Below are 15,776 nucleotides of genomic sequence, written 5' to 3'. Positions count from 1 at the left end.
GCTGGATTTTCTTTTGTATGCGTCGTGAAGCCCTCAGATCCAAGACGGACTTCGTGCGCCGATACCTCCTCTCCGCCTGTCGGCGTGCCGCACGCAGCCTATCCAGTTCCACGTCCAAGTCTGTTCGCCTTGTTGACCTTGTAAGCGAGCACATTGACGTTTTCAATGCCTCTGCGATTGTTTCTTCGATAGTGTGTGAGAGGCCTTCCCGACAAGTGTCATCCATATCCTTCTTAAATTTTGTCCAATCAACTGTACGTAACACAGTAGAGGAGCGTTGCTCAATTCCTCTAATCGTTATGTATGTTGGAATATGGTCGCTTCCATGTGTTTCTACGTCTGTAAACCATTGGACGCTCGAGGCAAAGCGCCGTGACATCAAAGTCAAGTCCAAGCAGCTACTGTAGGTCGTGCCTCGCAGAAATGTAGGGCTGCCGTCATTCACACAGCACAAATCATGGTCGGCAGCAAAGGAGGCAAGGCTCCTGCCTTTGGAGTCCATTTTAGTGCTTCCCCATAGCTGGTGATGCGCGTTGAAGTCACCTGTGATAACCCAGGGACCATTGTTCATTAGTAATATTTTCTTAAGTCGTTCGCCGTCAAAGTGACTCGCTGGGGATATGTAGGCACCAATTAGTGTAAATGACACTTTCTTCTTTTGGACATTTAGGCAGACATATTGGTTGTCATCATGAGGCTCTATTGTGTTAGCGACATATGTGAAGTCCGTGCGGATGTAGATGATCACTTTCGTGCTCTCACCGCATGTGGACGAGACGAAAGATTCATAACCGGACAGTCTGAGTGGAGTTGATGTATTTGGTTCGCAAATGACCAGTATGGGGAAGCGATTTGGGAAAATGAATTGGCGAAAGTCTGATATACGGGTCCTTAGACCCCTGGCATTCCATTGAAAGATCGACGCACTTTTAAGTTCAGTGCGGAAGGGGACTATTGGTCGAGCCATGGTGCTTAAACGATGCTAGCAAGCACTGGATTTAGTGCATCCAGTATTTGCAGAGCGCTTCGAGTTGCTGGTGTTTGCAGCTTGTTCAGTATAATGCGCATTGTATTAATTAGCGATTGCAGCATATCAGCCACCTGCCTGTCTTGGTCGCACACATCGCCGACAGTAGACGTCGGGGGTTGTCCAGCGAAAGTTTGCTGTGATTCTGTTGGTGAATGTTGTCGTTTTGGTAGAGCCGGCCAAGATTCGGCAGATGTGGCCTTCTCAGTGGACTTGCTCTTTGCGGTCCTTTCCACGTTGTCTGGCCTAGGCGACGGAGGAGGAGGTGGTGTTGTAGGAAGTGGCATGCGGCTTCCTTGAGAAGCCTGTCTTGAGGAGCGCCGGTGACGTGAACGTCGCTTCCTGATTTTTTCGGCGGCTTCGCGATGAGATGAATGATCTCTCGCCATCTCTTACAAGATGGCCATTTCCTTCTTAATATGTGGGCATTTCTTCGATGAAGCTTCATGTGATCCTCCGCAGTTGGAACACTTCACTACAGTCGCGCCACATTTATCTGCAGCGTGGGGCTCTCCGCAGCGAGGGCATGCTGCCTGATTTTCGCAGACGCGTCTCACGTGTCCCAGTTTCATGCATTTGCGGCTCTGGAGAGGTTTGGCAATGAACGGCCGCACTGCATGTCTGAAGTGTCCAACCTTGACATGCGAGGGTATATGTTTGCCCTTGAATGCTATTTTCACGCAGCGTGAACTGCCTAGCCGCTTAACATCAACGATGACCTCATCATTGGCTGGCTTGATAAGAATCGGCAAGTCGTTATTAAGGATGGCGACGTCTACGTCGTAGATAACGCCGGTGACTACGTCAGATCCCAGAGGGATGTAAGAACGCACCTGAATGCCATCGAGGTCCGTTACGCTGCGTAGAGTGGTCAAAGCAGCCGCATGCTGGACATCAACTGCCAGAAGATTTTTTCGGGTGTTCACTCGAATGTTCAATATTTCATTTGGCACTAAGGCTTCCAGTGACATCGACACAGATTGCCTGTTAAGTAGCTTCATGTTGACGTTGGGAAGCAGGGGCACAAAGATGATGGTATTGGCGTCCGGCCTCTGTGTCTGTCTCACTGTTTCCGTGCTAGACGATGAGGACGTCCTGGTGTTCCGTCGCTTCGCTCTGCGGCTCTGTACAAGCTGGAAGTCGTCATCGGAAGTGTCCTCACTGCTGAGACACTAGACATGGGTGTCCTCGCTGTCGGTGTCACTCTGCTGACCGTTCCGCTTCCTGGAGGCGGCCGCCGCTGACGCCGCCGTCGCCGGCAGACGTGCGGGGTCGTCCACTTCCATTGCGACTGAGCAGGGAGCGAGGACCAGCGGATGAACTTAGGTTTTCACAGAAATAACCCGGAGCTAGAAAGAACAGCGCTGTATCAAAGACACTTCGTCGTCGTCCTTTCCCGTGGTGGCGAAAACATTCATTAAATATGGAGCCGTAAACTATAAATTAAGTTTGGGGTGGCTCTTGGTCATGGTTGCGATCACTGGCAGAACGCAAATAGCAGAGAAGCAGAGCCCGTATTCACAGAACGTGCTTATGCTGGACTCGTTCGTAAGAACAAATTTCAGCCAGTCTTGATGTTGGACATAATGTTAGCGAAGGAGGCTGGTCAATGGCAAATAACACTTTAAAAAAAATTATGGGGTTTTACGTGCCAAAACCACTTTCTGATTATGAGGCACGCCGTTGTGGAAGACTCCGGAAATTTCGACTACCCGGGGTTCCTTAACGTGCACCTAAATCTAAGTACACGGGTGTTTTCGCATTTCGCCCCCATCGAAATGCGGTAGCCGTGGCCGGGATTCGATCCCGCGACCTCGTGCTCAGCAGCCTAACACCATAGCCACTGAGCAACCATGGCGGGTAAATAACACTTACGAAAGAAATGCTTTGTGAATGCGGACCCAGGTTCCCTACAATGCGTTGGCGGGATAGTTGGTGCGAATCCATAATTACTTTGTTTAGCGCAAAACAATGGACACCAGAAAGACGACATGACAAGGCACTTTGTCCCGTCGTCTTTCTTGTATCCATTGTTTTGCGCTAAACAAAGTAATTATACGGACCCAGGTTCCCTTATGCTTCGCACGAAAGGCGCTGCGCCGCATGTAAGCGTTTTCGCATTGGCATTGTCGCAGTGCGCTAACAAGTACGATGCGCTACTAACGCATTCAAGCAAATGCTTCTGTAAACCGGAACTAAAGAAAGAAGCATAAAGAATGAAGAATTAATAAACACCCCTTGTAGTATAGATTAGTCACTATGGAGTTTCGGTACCGAGGATGAAGTCGCAAGGTTAATCCTGGTCGGGGTGATCGCAATCTAATGAGGATAAAATGTAAAAAAAAAAGGAAGAGAAAAAGAAACTCGACTACTGAGCATTGATGGTCAACATAATTCAGAAGGTACCCAGTGCGGCACGCATAGCAATCGTATTGAGATTTTGCCACGTCATACCCCAGAGATTAATTTCGCGCGAAATCTGCCGGAGAAGCACTCCGTATCGGTAAACTGCAGCGTTCTATTAAAAATTAATTCACGGGGTTTTACGAGTAAAAACCACGAACTGATTATGAAACACGCCGTAGAAGGAGACTCCGGAAATTTGGACCACCTGGGGTTCCTTAACGTGCACCTAAGTCTAATTACACGGGTGTTTTTGGATTTCGCCCCCATCTAAATGAGGCCGCCGTGGACGGTATTCGATCCCGCTACCTCGTGTTCAGCAGCCTAACACCATAGCCACTAGGCAGCCGCGGTGGGTACTGGAGCGTTCTGAATGTAAAGCTTGAACGCCAGCCAATGATCGGCGCTGAATTCACCAAGTTTAGCACTGCGAAAGTAGGAACGCAGTAGTACGCGCCCATACATGTCTGTGTATAACGATACTTTCCTTCAAAAGCAATTGCTCCAAGTAGGGCAGTATTCCGTTTCTCTTGCTTTGTTCGCGCACATCCGTTCCGTGGAGAAAATCGCCTTTTTGTATTATTTTATGCGAAGCATATTACGAGGGCTCAACCCAGCTCCACAGGCGCGGCGGTGTCGCCCTGAATACCACGTGACACCGTGACGTCACGACAGAGGAGAAGTGGCTTTGGCTCAACTCTTGCAAGATGGGCTGGGTGGGAATCGAACCAGGGTCTCCGGAGTGTGAGACGGAGACGCTACCACTGAGCCACGAGTACGATGCTTTAAAGCGGTACAAAAGCGCCTCTAGTGAATGCGGTGTTGCCTTAGAAACGAGCTGTTTCTAAGGCTCAGGCGTGCGTCGCTTGCTCAGGCGCACATTTCGTTGCCGCGCCGAACGCTGCGTTGCTCGACGCTCACCGCGTCCAATGCGGGGCGTCCAAGGCGAAGCAGAGTAACGCATGAGTTGTTTCTTCGTCTAGCCGAACCAAATATAGCCAAGCAACAGCAGTTCACCAAGCTAAACAGTGGTTCAACAACTAAAATAAAGGCTAGTATGCTTCGCATCCTGGGCTTAACCTTACCTAAGCCACAGCCATTTTTTTTGTTCTAGCTTTTCTTTTTTTTGCCGATGTCGAATAAGACAGCGAATAACCGTAGCATCGCAGTGAAGAAAAAAAAATAAGCGCACAGTTCTGGAAAACTCAAACGAGGAAGCAGTGACTGCCCCCAACTGAATCTGTCATAAATCATGCCAACCACTTTTCCCGCCTACTGCAGTTCCTTGCGTTCGGCTGTATCAGAACATCAGCGGTTGGAACGGCGGTGCAAGGCGCAGATTTTCCTTTCTTTAACGGACGGGACGAACGAAAAGTGCATGCACTGGTGGCACTCACAGTGCATTCAAAGACAGAATCAGCCACATCCGCGCTCTAAAGTGGCTGGTGCCACTTGTAACGAATGATGTTGACTGGAAGCGAAGCCGATGTACATTGTGGCTCATGTATATATATATATATATATATACTACCGGAAGAGAGGGGTTTATTTACAAGATCATGGATGGTTAGCGTAGCGCACGGGACCACCAGACGGTCTTCCAAGGCCAACAGGCAGCAGCCAACTCCTCGAGCACTCCTCTACGGTCTCTGCCGTGCAGCGTGACAATTTCTCCGGGGGCAGGCGAAACTCTCCGAGCGAGTTACATACCGCGATGGTGGTAAATCGTGCGACGTGCGTAACTTGCGTTTTTACGCGGCCGCGGGTTTTTACGTGGCCGCAGATCTTGCGATGAAGTATGTCACGCCACTCAAACGTCTCAGAATGACGTAAGGGCAGGTGTATCTTGGGAGAAATTTGTTGTGCAGCCCCTCTTTTCCGTGCAGGAGTCCAAAGGCAAACAACAAGGTTTCCAGGAACAAATGTGACGAGCATATTTCGAGCGTCATAACGAGCATTGATTGGCACGGTCTTGAGAGGAAAAAGCCTCGAGGTGGACCACTCGACGCGCCTCTTGGGCACGGCAAAGTCTGGCAAAGTCTGGCCTATTGAAGAGTCATCATGTGGAGATCAGGGAAGGATGGTGCCGACAAAGCTTTGGGGATGCCGAGCATGAAGAAGAAAGAAAGGCGCAGAGTCTGTGACTTCGTGTTTGGCAGTATTTTAAGCGTACGGAACAAATGATAAAACAGAATCCCAGTTTTTATGATCTGTGGAGATAGAAGTGGCAAGCAGTTTGGTCAGGGTACGATTCGTGTGCTTAGTGAGGTCGCTCGGCTGCAGATGTCGAGTACCTGCAATCATATCCACAACAAAGTAGTAGTCCTTCAACAACGTCTGCCGTAAGCTGCCCTCCACGATCTCTAATCACAACGCGTGGAGCACCATGACGCAGAATGACGGAGCACAACAGAAAAGATGAAACGTCAGCTGCTGAAGCCGAAGCAAGTGCTATCTCAATATACTGGTTCATATAGTTCACACACACAATAATCCAGCGACGCTAGGTAGTGGACTTCGGGAAGGGACCTTGGAAGTCGACGCCAAAGCTTTCAAAGGGCAACGTTGGCGGCTTATGTTAACAGTCAAATGTAAACAGTCAATAGACACCTACTCGTAAGTGAGGATACACATTTTTTTGTGTCTCTGCATCTACGCGTCTGTAGTCGACGAGAAATCGCCACGAATCATCTTTATTCTTGACCAATATAACTGGAGCCGCCCACGGACTATTGGACGCCTGGATGACGCCTTTCCTTAGCGTGTCTGTAACTTGTTCGGCGATCGCTTTGAGTTCGACAGGAGAAACGCGGTACGGTTCTTGTTCTATTGGTGACGCTGTCCCAGTATTGAAGCGGTGGTGTACGCGGGAGTGCGGTGGTGAAGGTAGACTCTCTTGCCCCAAAGCCAAACACCTACGCAAAGCGGGTAAGTAGCTCCGGGAGCGCTTGTTGGTTAGAAGAGGGAAGCAATGTGTTAATCATGCTCCTAAATTCGGAAGAGCGGTCACTCAGAAGTAGCAACCGCACGAATGCTGACAACATCGTCTTTCGCAAAGCGTGCTACCTTCAGTCCAGCAGGCAAAATAACTGACTCGGATGACACATCCTTCGTCCGCACGTGAGCACAACCACCTACGACTTCGATTCGGTACCGATGGACAAGTGCACTCTTCTTTAGAGCGTTGTCGCATGTAGGTTCAATTAACCCACAGCAGAAACCAGCATTGACGGGCGACGAGGGGATTGGGACGAACATTGCCGTCTTCGCTGTAAAAGTACATCAGTAGACAATGAGAATACTCCCTGACCATTGGATGGAATGTCGTGAAACGCTAGTGGTTGGATGTCGCTGCTCACTAAAATTTCACCAGCCCTGCAGTCTAATGTTTCTTTACACTTCCGTAAAAATTCAATACAAAGAACCACGTCATGCGTGGTGCCTTCTAGTGCAGTGAATTCGGTTCGGAATGACTTTCCACCAACCGTTATCACATGTGAACACGTAAACAGTCCGCCACCAGCTCCGCGAAAAGTGATGCTTTCTTTTCAAGCGAACATCACTTTGGGTCCTTGGTTGGTTCTTGCAAGAAAGGCGCATTGCAGACACGGAAGCACCGGTATCCACCAAAGCGGCAGTGTTACACGGTCGACACAAACCCACACTTTGTTCTTTGACATGACGACAGGTGGAGGCATTTGCATAAGTGAACGTACCGCGACCTCACCTCCATCGGTCGCACCAGCTAGTTTCTCATCTCGGGAGGCGTACGTGAACGGCGACGTGGAAATGGCGATCGGCGTGTCCGAGTCGGCGGTGGAGACAAGCTGCGGTCAGACACTGGGAGTGATTCCTTGGTCCGTACGTGTGTTCTCGAGGTAGCTGGCGAAAAGACACAAATGATTGCCAGGATGCAGCTTTTTGCATGCGATGTGCATATGTTTATTCTCGCAGAGCACGTGGTAGGCGACGGCGGCCATACCTGGCATTGTATCCCTGAGCCCTGCAGTTGTAGCACACAGGTGGGCTACAGCATTGCGGCTGGATCATGGTGCTCTGGGCATGGGTGTAGTCGCTGTAGGCAGGGCGTGACCAGCCCGCTAGTGCTTTCACGTAGCACTCATCGGGATAGCAGTGGTCGCACACAGGTTGGTATCGGCGTCTTGAAGATGAGCCAGTTTATCTTTGACAACTCACCGGGCTCAGCAAGGTCGTTAGAGGCAGATGCATCCGCACTTGCTATGGTAGTCACATTGTCCAGCTGGCCAAACTTCGGAAGAATGCGGCGTGGTTTGGGACAGGACGGTCCTCCAAGGCCAACAGGTGGCAGCCAGCTCCTCACGCACTCCCCCACTTTCTTTTTCTTCGGCACGCCATGCAGAGTGATAAAATGTATGCGTAAAGTGGCTGACGTTGAAGGGAAGAGAGAGGGTAGGTGCTAGTATGCCAAACCAAAGTTAAAGCCATGGTTTTTCTTGCATACCCCTGGGTATGCCGAATAGACAGTTTGTATGGTGGAGAATTTCGACCAACAAATTAACGGCAGTGAATGTAATGACAACAAACTCATCCCAACTGTGGCCTCGTTAGAGAGTGTCCACCTCGACTTCGGGATAAAAACTACGCTGCCGCCGGTCACCCATCGGTTATTCAAAGGGGCTCAAGGGTCTCGTGGCGCGCCACACGTCGTTAGAGATGGGAGGCCACTTAAACAACCCCGCGATATGTCATAGTACATCCCCACCCTTCAAAAAAGAAAAGGCCGGTGGCTTTTCGGCGACACCGGGATTCGAAACCAGTATCTCCCGCCTGTAGCAAGGTGCAGCGGTGGCGTAGAGGTAGAACACCCGCCTCGCGTGCAAGAGGTCCGTGGTTCGAATCCCGGAGCCGGCAATTTTCTACCGGATTAAAAAACAAATCCGCGTGTTGTTAAAATTGCACAAACAGGCCTGGAGTGTGGCCTGATTCCGGTGACCAGAACCGGTAACGCACTCCCTCACCAGAGCAGGATTGGCCACCCTGGTGCAGTACATGGCCACAACCTCCTATATGAACACAACAATCAAACACCGGCCCTCAGTCCCCAGCAGCTGCGCAGCAACTGACCACGGCGGCGGTCAGACCTGCGACACAGCAGAGGGTGCTAAGAATCACTGGCTCCGGACAGGCCGCCATTGGAATATGAACCTGGCAACGTTTAACGCTAGAACGTTTTCTAGTGAGGCGAGTCTAGCAGTGCTATCGGAGGAATTAGAGGGCAGTAAATGGGATATAATAGGGCTCAGTGAAGTTAGGAGGCCAAAAGAAGCATATACAGTGCTAAAAAGCGGGCACGTCCTGTGCTACTGGGGCTTAGCGGAGAGAAGAGAACTAGGAGTCGGATTCCTGATTAATAATAATATAGCTGGTAACATACAGGAATTTTACAGCATTAACGAGAGGGTGGCAGGTCTTGTTGTGAAACTTAATAAGAGGTACAAAATGAAAATTGTACAGGTCTACGCCCCTACATCCAGTCATGATGACCAGGAAGTCGAAAGCTTCTATGAAGACGTGGAATCGGTGATGGGTAGAGTGAAAACTAAATACACTATACTAATGGGCGACTTTAATGCCAAGGTAGGCAAGAAGCAGGCTGGAGACAAGGCAGTGGAGGAATATGGCATAGGCACTAGGAATAGCAGGGGAGAGTTATTAGTAGAGTTTGCGGAACAGAATAATATGAGGATAATGAATACCTTCTTCCGCAAGCGGGATAGCCGAAAGTGGATGTGGAGGAGCCCGAACGGCGAGACTAGAAATGAAGTAGACTTCATACTCTGCGCTAACCCTGGCATCATACAAGATGTGGACGTGCTCGGCAAGGTGCGCTGCAGTGACCACAGGATGGTAAGAAGTCGAATTAACCTAGACCTGAGGAGGGAACGGAAGAAACTGGTACATAAGAAGCCGATTAATGAGTTAGCGGTAAGAGGGAAAATAGAGGAATTCCAGTTCAAGCTACAGAACAGGTATTTAGCCTTAACTCAGGAAGAGGACCTTAGTGTTGAAGCAATGAACGGCAATCTTGTGGGCATCATTAAGGAGTGTGCAATGGAAGTCGGTGGTAACTCCGTTAGGCGGGATACCAGCAAACTATCGAGACGAAAGGTCTGATCAAAAAACGCCAATGTATGAAAGCCTCTAACCCTACAGCTAGAATAAAACTGGCAGAACTTTCGAAGTTAATCAACAAGCGTAAGGCAGCTGACATAAGGAAGTATAATATGGATAGAATTGAACATGCTCTTAGGAACGGAGGAAGCCTAAAAACAGTGAAGAAGAAACTAGGAATTGGCAAGAATCAGATGTACGCGTTAAGAGACAAAGCCGGCAATATCATTACTAATATGGATGAGATAGTTCAAGTGGCTGAGGAGTTCTATAAAGATTTATACAGTACCAGTGGCACCCACGACGATAATGTAAGAGAAAATAGTCTAGAGGAAATCGAAATCCCAAAGGTAACGCCGGAAAAAGTAAAGAAAGCCTTGGAAGATATGCAAAGGGGGAAGGCAGCTGGGGAGGATCAGGTAACAGCAGATTTGTTGAAGCATGGTGGACAGATTGTTCTAGAGAAACTTGCCACCTTGTCTACGCAATGTCTCATGACCTCGAGCATACCGGAATCTTGGAAGAACGCTAACATAATCCTAATCCATAAGATAGAGACGCCAAAGACTTGAAAATTTATAGACCAATCAGCTTACTGTCCGTTGCCTACAAACTGTTTACTAAGGTAATCGCAAATAGAATCAGGAACACCTTAGACTTCTGTCAAGCAAAGGACCAGGCAGGATTCCGTAAAGGCTATTCAACAATAGATCATATTCACACTATCAATCAGGTGATAGAAAAATGTGCGGAATATAACCCACCCTTATATATAGCTTTCATTGATTACGAGAAAGCGTTTGATTCTGTCGAAACCTCAGCAGTCATCGAGGCATTACGGAATCAGGGTATAGACGAGCCGTATGTAAAAATACTGAAAGATATCTATAACGGCTCCACAGCCACCGTAGTCCTCCATAAAGCAAGCAACAAAATCCTAATAAAGAAAGGCGTGTTTACACAGCGTGTTTACAGGAGGTATTCAGAGACCTGGATTGGGAAGAATTGGGGATAAAAGTTAATGGAGAATGCCTTAGTAACTTGCGATTCGCTGATGATATTGCCTTGCTTAGTAACTCAGGGGACCAATTGCCATGCATACTCACTGACCTGCGGAGGCAAAGCAGAAGAGTGGGTCTAAAAATTAATCTGCAGAAAACTAAAGTAATGCTTAACAGTCTCGGAAGAGAATAGCAATTCACAATTGGCAACGGGGCACTGGAAGTCGTAAGGGAATACATCTACTTAGGGCAGGTAGTCACTGCCGATCCGGATCATGAGACGGAAATAATCAGAAGAATAAGAATGGGCTGGGTTGCGTTTGGCAGGCGTTCTCAGTTCATGAACAGCAGGTTGCCATTATCCCTCAAGAGAAAAGTATATAATAGCTGTGTCTTACCAGTACTCACCTACGGGGCAGAAACCTGGAGGCTTACGAAAAGGGTTCTACTTAAATTGAGGACGACGCAACGAGCTATGGAAAGAAGAATGATAGGTGTAACGTTAAGGGATAAGAACAGATTGGGTGAGGGAACAAACGCGAGTTAATGACATCTTAGTTGAAATCAAGAAAAAGAAATGGGCATGGGCAGGACATGTAATGAGGAGGGAAGATAACCGATGGTCATTAAGGGTTACGGACTGGATCCCAAGGGAAAGAAAGCGTAGCAGGGGACGGCAGAAAGTTAGGTGGGCGGATGAGATTAAGAAATTTGCAGAGACGACATGGCCACAATTAGTACATGACCGGGGTTGTTGGAGAAATATGGGAGAGGCCTTTGCCCTGCAGTGGGCGTAACCGGGCTGATGATGATGATGATGATCTCCCGCCTATGAGGTGGACGCTCGGCAATTTCACCAATGCTGAAATCAAACACTACATCAAGACATGATGCTAGTACATGTATTGCCGGCTCATAGGTATTCCTAAAGCACACAGAACTTCCATTAGAATAGCGCCTGACAGTAAACAGCTTCTTTGATTTTGTTACGTTTCTCACTTATTTAGGCTGCCTCGTTTTTGTAGGGGCACTGGGTATATGGAACTGCCCTTTGGCCAATTCACAAGCTATGTGCCACTTCGTCGGTATGTACCCATTTTCGGAAAATTAACTAGAATTTGTATGTGTCACTGTGACGCAATTGGTACAGAAGCCTTGGATGTATTAAGATATTGGTGGTGCTCCTCTGTGCATAACTTCTCAACGCCATCATCATCCTACATAACATTCGTCAGATTGACGGAAAGAACTAACAGCTACGGACGACGACGCCGTGGATGGGTCCTCGCGTTACCACTGCCACCTCTTTCACTCGAGTAACGAAGTCAGAGTCAGTTGCATAACTTTTTTGTTTGTTTGTTTACCATACTGTCGCTCTCACTTGAGTGCATACTACGTGGGCATATTTTAAGCACATAGTGGGATAAATTTTATGAGAAATATATACTCAAATATCCAAATGCAACGTCAACATGCAGTACACATAACACGCACGTATTATATTTGTAACACAGTAGAGAAATTCCCTACACAATGAAAGCTATTCATGGGAGCAGTATGTATATTTAATTCGAACATAAAAGGAAAAAAATATCTTGAAAATGGTGCAATACTTAAAAAGCAATCAGGCGAATGGGAAAAAAATGGCAGCGAGTTTCAATGAGCCCGTTAAGATTCGTCAGTGTACGGGTTGTGAATGTTATTAACGGCGTCTTTCTATTGTACGGAACCCAGTGTTCGTACTTTTAATAGCGCGATTTAATTGGACCTTTTCCCATATTTTAGACGGAAACAATTAGTTTTAAATGTGCAGAATTTCCAACATTGCTTTGGGTCTGCGTGGTTTCTATCTTCAGACATGCGGGGATTTGTAACAGGTGAACATTGACATATGCTGTAAAGACAATCCTTAGAGAGAGAGAGAGAGAGAGAGAAAGAGACGAAGAAATGGACGGAGATATAAATTATATGCACAAAGCGTAGATGTTATAACCAGACGACAAATGTCCGGTTTGCTACACTACCTAGGTGGAAGTGATCTAAGAGATCACAAGAAAAAATGGAGAGGCAGGCAGACATTAGCGGTGTGAACACGTGTTGGCGCCCGTAACGCCTACAGTCGACCACTCAGGTAATGCGATTTCATACAAAGAAAGCGGGGGAAGTGGGAGAGGGAAACAATGCACAGATGGAGAGGGTAGAGAAAAAATGGCTGTGGCTTAGGTAAGGTTAAGCCCAGGATGCGAACCATACTAGCCTTTATTTTAGTTGTTGAACCACTGTTTAGCCTGGTGAACTGCTGTTGCTTGGCTATATTTGGTTCGGCTAGACGAAGAAACAACTCATGCATTCCTGCTACGCCTTCAAGAGTGGAACGCGACAGCGTTCCCGTCGACCCGCCAAGGGGTGTAAGGCAATGGGCTACAGGGCAGCGACTACGCGCCCCGCATTGGACGCGGTGAGCGTCGAGCAAAGCAGCGTTCGGCGCGGCAACGAAATGTGCGCCTGAGCAAGAGACGCACGCCTTAGAAACAGCTCGTTTCTAAGGCAACACCGCATTCACTAGAGGCGCTTTTGTACCGCTTTGAAGCATCGTACTCGTGGCTCAGTGGTAGCGTCTCCGTCCCACACTCCGGAGACCCTGGTTCGATTCCCACCCAGCCCGTCTTGCAAGAGTTGAGCCAAAGCCACTTCTCCTCTGTCGTGACGTCACGGTGTCACGTGGTTTCAAGGCGACACCGCCGCGCCTGAGGAGCTGGGTTGAGCTCTCGTAATATGCTTCGCATAAAAGCGCGGCAGTGTTACAGTCGTTCAACAAAGCCGATCGAATGCAGGAGCACTAGAGAACGCTTCGTTGACTTCCGGCGTGACGAGCGTATATGCAAGCATTCCAGCACGACCTGCTCCGAAAACAGCCGGTTTTCGATACACGCCAGCGCGGTTGTCTTGGTGTGCCGTAGCGAGAACAATCAACAGCGGCAGCGAGGAAACCATCGAAGACGTTCTTTGCCATCACTGAGCATGACAATAGGACAGAATGGAAAAGGCATTAAACCAAGATTTATAGTGTCCGGTATCAAAAGCTCACTTTGCTTGCACATAATGGAGTACATTAGCTAGCGCAGGTATATTTCACCAAAAAGAACGCTACTTACTGTATCAGCAACACATCCTCTAGAATGTATGCCAGAGGGATGATCTTTTCTTCGACCATGACGTTACGACGCTGGATCTTTCTTCCTTTTTCTTTTTCACGTTCTGTTGCACCGTTTCCCTAACGTGATAGGGTTTCAGTATACTCAATATGCTAGCGTTGTACGAAATACATTTCATCAAATTTCGTAGCACAAGCTCACCTTGCGTGCTCTCTTCTATGTCAGTCGTATCTCGTGGCACAAAAGAAAAAAAAAACCGAACGTGAATGTAGTACACCAACTAAGCCAGCAAGAAGCTATTCCAGATTATGCATCTCTTTTTCGCTTCTGTTCTCATTTCCTTGCTTACAAAGACCCAAACAACATGTTGCGCAACAACATGAAAGGGACTTATATGAAGCTGTCCACATGCTTACTTCTTTTCTCTACTACTGTTGTTAAAACGTTCGCATACTGCGTATGGAATGTTACATAATATAGAACCCGGCCACCTCTTAGTTCCCTCACGTTTCGCAATCTGGATTGTTGTATTTCATGAGCGCCCAATAAATTGACGCTTTTTTTGGAAATACGGCAAACTCTTGGATTGCGTGAAAATACTTCTTGCAGCTAGCGCATATATTAGGCGACCTTCGTGCAAAATTTAGATTTGAAATATGAGTGGAAACGTTGCGAAACGCTCGCAAATGTAGGTATTTTTGACAGCGACACTGAAAAGAAAGAAATGAGTTAGAGTGACGTTTCACTTCGTGAAAGACGGTGACGCGCAAGCGTGTGGGTACTACAGGGCGCACAGAGCTATGCGCCCTGGGTGCGCCTAGACGCCTACGCTGTCCGCATCGCAGATAGCGCTCGCGCGGCCACGTCATACGCAGTAGCTGTCGGAGTAGAAGACCCCGTTGGACACATTCGCTTACTGTCTAAATTACCTAGCATGGTGTCAGCGTGCACGGGCAAACATGAACAATTCATACTCGACGAACGCGGACACTCGTTCTCCAAACGCTGGCGGGAGGAATCGAGGTAGCAGCAGCGAGCGAAGTGACCTTCGTGCTGTCTATCGCGTCAACGCAAATTGAGTGGTGAGAACGCGGCGCACGGCAAGCTACGAACCGTTGGCCCTACTAGACTGTGCCCTCAAAGCAGATCGCTTTATTGATAAAGCCCGCGCGACAGCGCCCAACCGTACCGTGGGACAGTATGGTGGTACCGCGGGCAGGGTAGTAGCGTTCAGTACCGCATGGTGGCACGGTAGTAAGGGGAGCGTTCTCAGAACGACAGAAAGCTGAGCTAGTTGGTAAGGATTCATTATGCAAAATAGAAGTCAGGCGTGCAGACAGGACACAAGAGTAGAGAAGTGGACAACACGAAGAGAAGACGAAGACACGAGTAGAGAAGGGGACCACTTCTCTACTCTTGTGTCCTGTCTGCACGCCTCACTTCTATTTTGCATAATGGAGCGTTCTCGCATTCTTCCCTCGTGACAGCAAGCGTTTTCAGACACTGTCGTTCAGACGCTGCGCCTCTGGTCGCAGCCTCTGGCTTCCGCGTCTGGGTAAGGCACGGCGGTAAACGGCAGCACCCAACGTATTCTTAAATAGTAAGTGGGGTTGGTTCTTAATAATTTTTTCCGATGTCCATCAACAGCAAACATTTCAGCAGCGCAATTTGAGGCATACGCGTGTGCGACTTTGTGTTCAAAGTTCTAGCCTAAGGAGCATGAATTAGCGATTTTTATCCTCAAATTCTTGCGTTTTCGTTGCCCATAGTGCTAATCAAATGTGCAGACGAAATTTGTAGACCGGCCGAAGCCGGAACGGATGCCCAAGCGCCTTACTCCTTCGCTTGCTTCGTGGATTCTGACAAACGCCGCCGATTTCACGAGCTGGCCATTTACGCTTACGCGTAAAAGAACACCGCCATTACTGCTCACCGTATACGTGACGCATCCTCCAGGACGTTGGCATCCAGCGCGGCTTCTGGACATGCCATTCGGAATAAGTTAACACCCGAGTTCATATGCTTTTCACCATAACA

The 15,776-nt window shown here is 48.3% G+C and overlaps 1 long non-coding RNA gene across 1 annotated transcript; it reads right to left on the bottom strand.

The window, feature by feature from the left end:
- Positions 1-7,030: 7,030 nt before the first annotated feature.
- LOC135912991 (uncharacterized) lies at positions 7,031-13,821 on the bottom strand. The gene is made up of 3 exons (XR_010567865.1): positions 13,740-13,821; positions 7,413-7,793; positions 7,031-7,312 (listed from the first exon to the last, which is right to left on the bottom strand). It is a non-coding gene; the product is annotated as an uncharacterized lncRNA (long non-coding RNA).
- Positions 13,822-15,776: the final 1,955 nt, after the last annotated feature.

This window comes from Dermacentor albipictus, chromosome 8 (genome assembly GCF_038994185.2).
Source record: "Dermacentor albipictus isolate Rhodes 1998 colony chromosome 8, USDA_Dalb.pri_finalv2, whole genome shotgun sequence".
In the NCBI taxonomy this organism is placed as follows: Eukaryota; Metazoa; Arthropoda; class Arachnida; order Ixodida; family Ixodidae; genus Dermacentor; species Dermacentor albipictus.
Note: the sequence above shows the minus strand (reverse complement) of the source record. Positions and strands in the feature narration are given on the sequence as shown.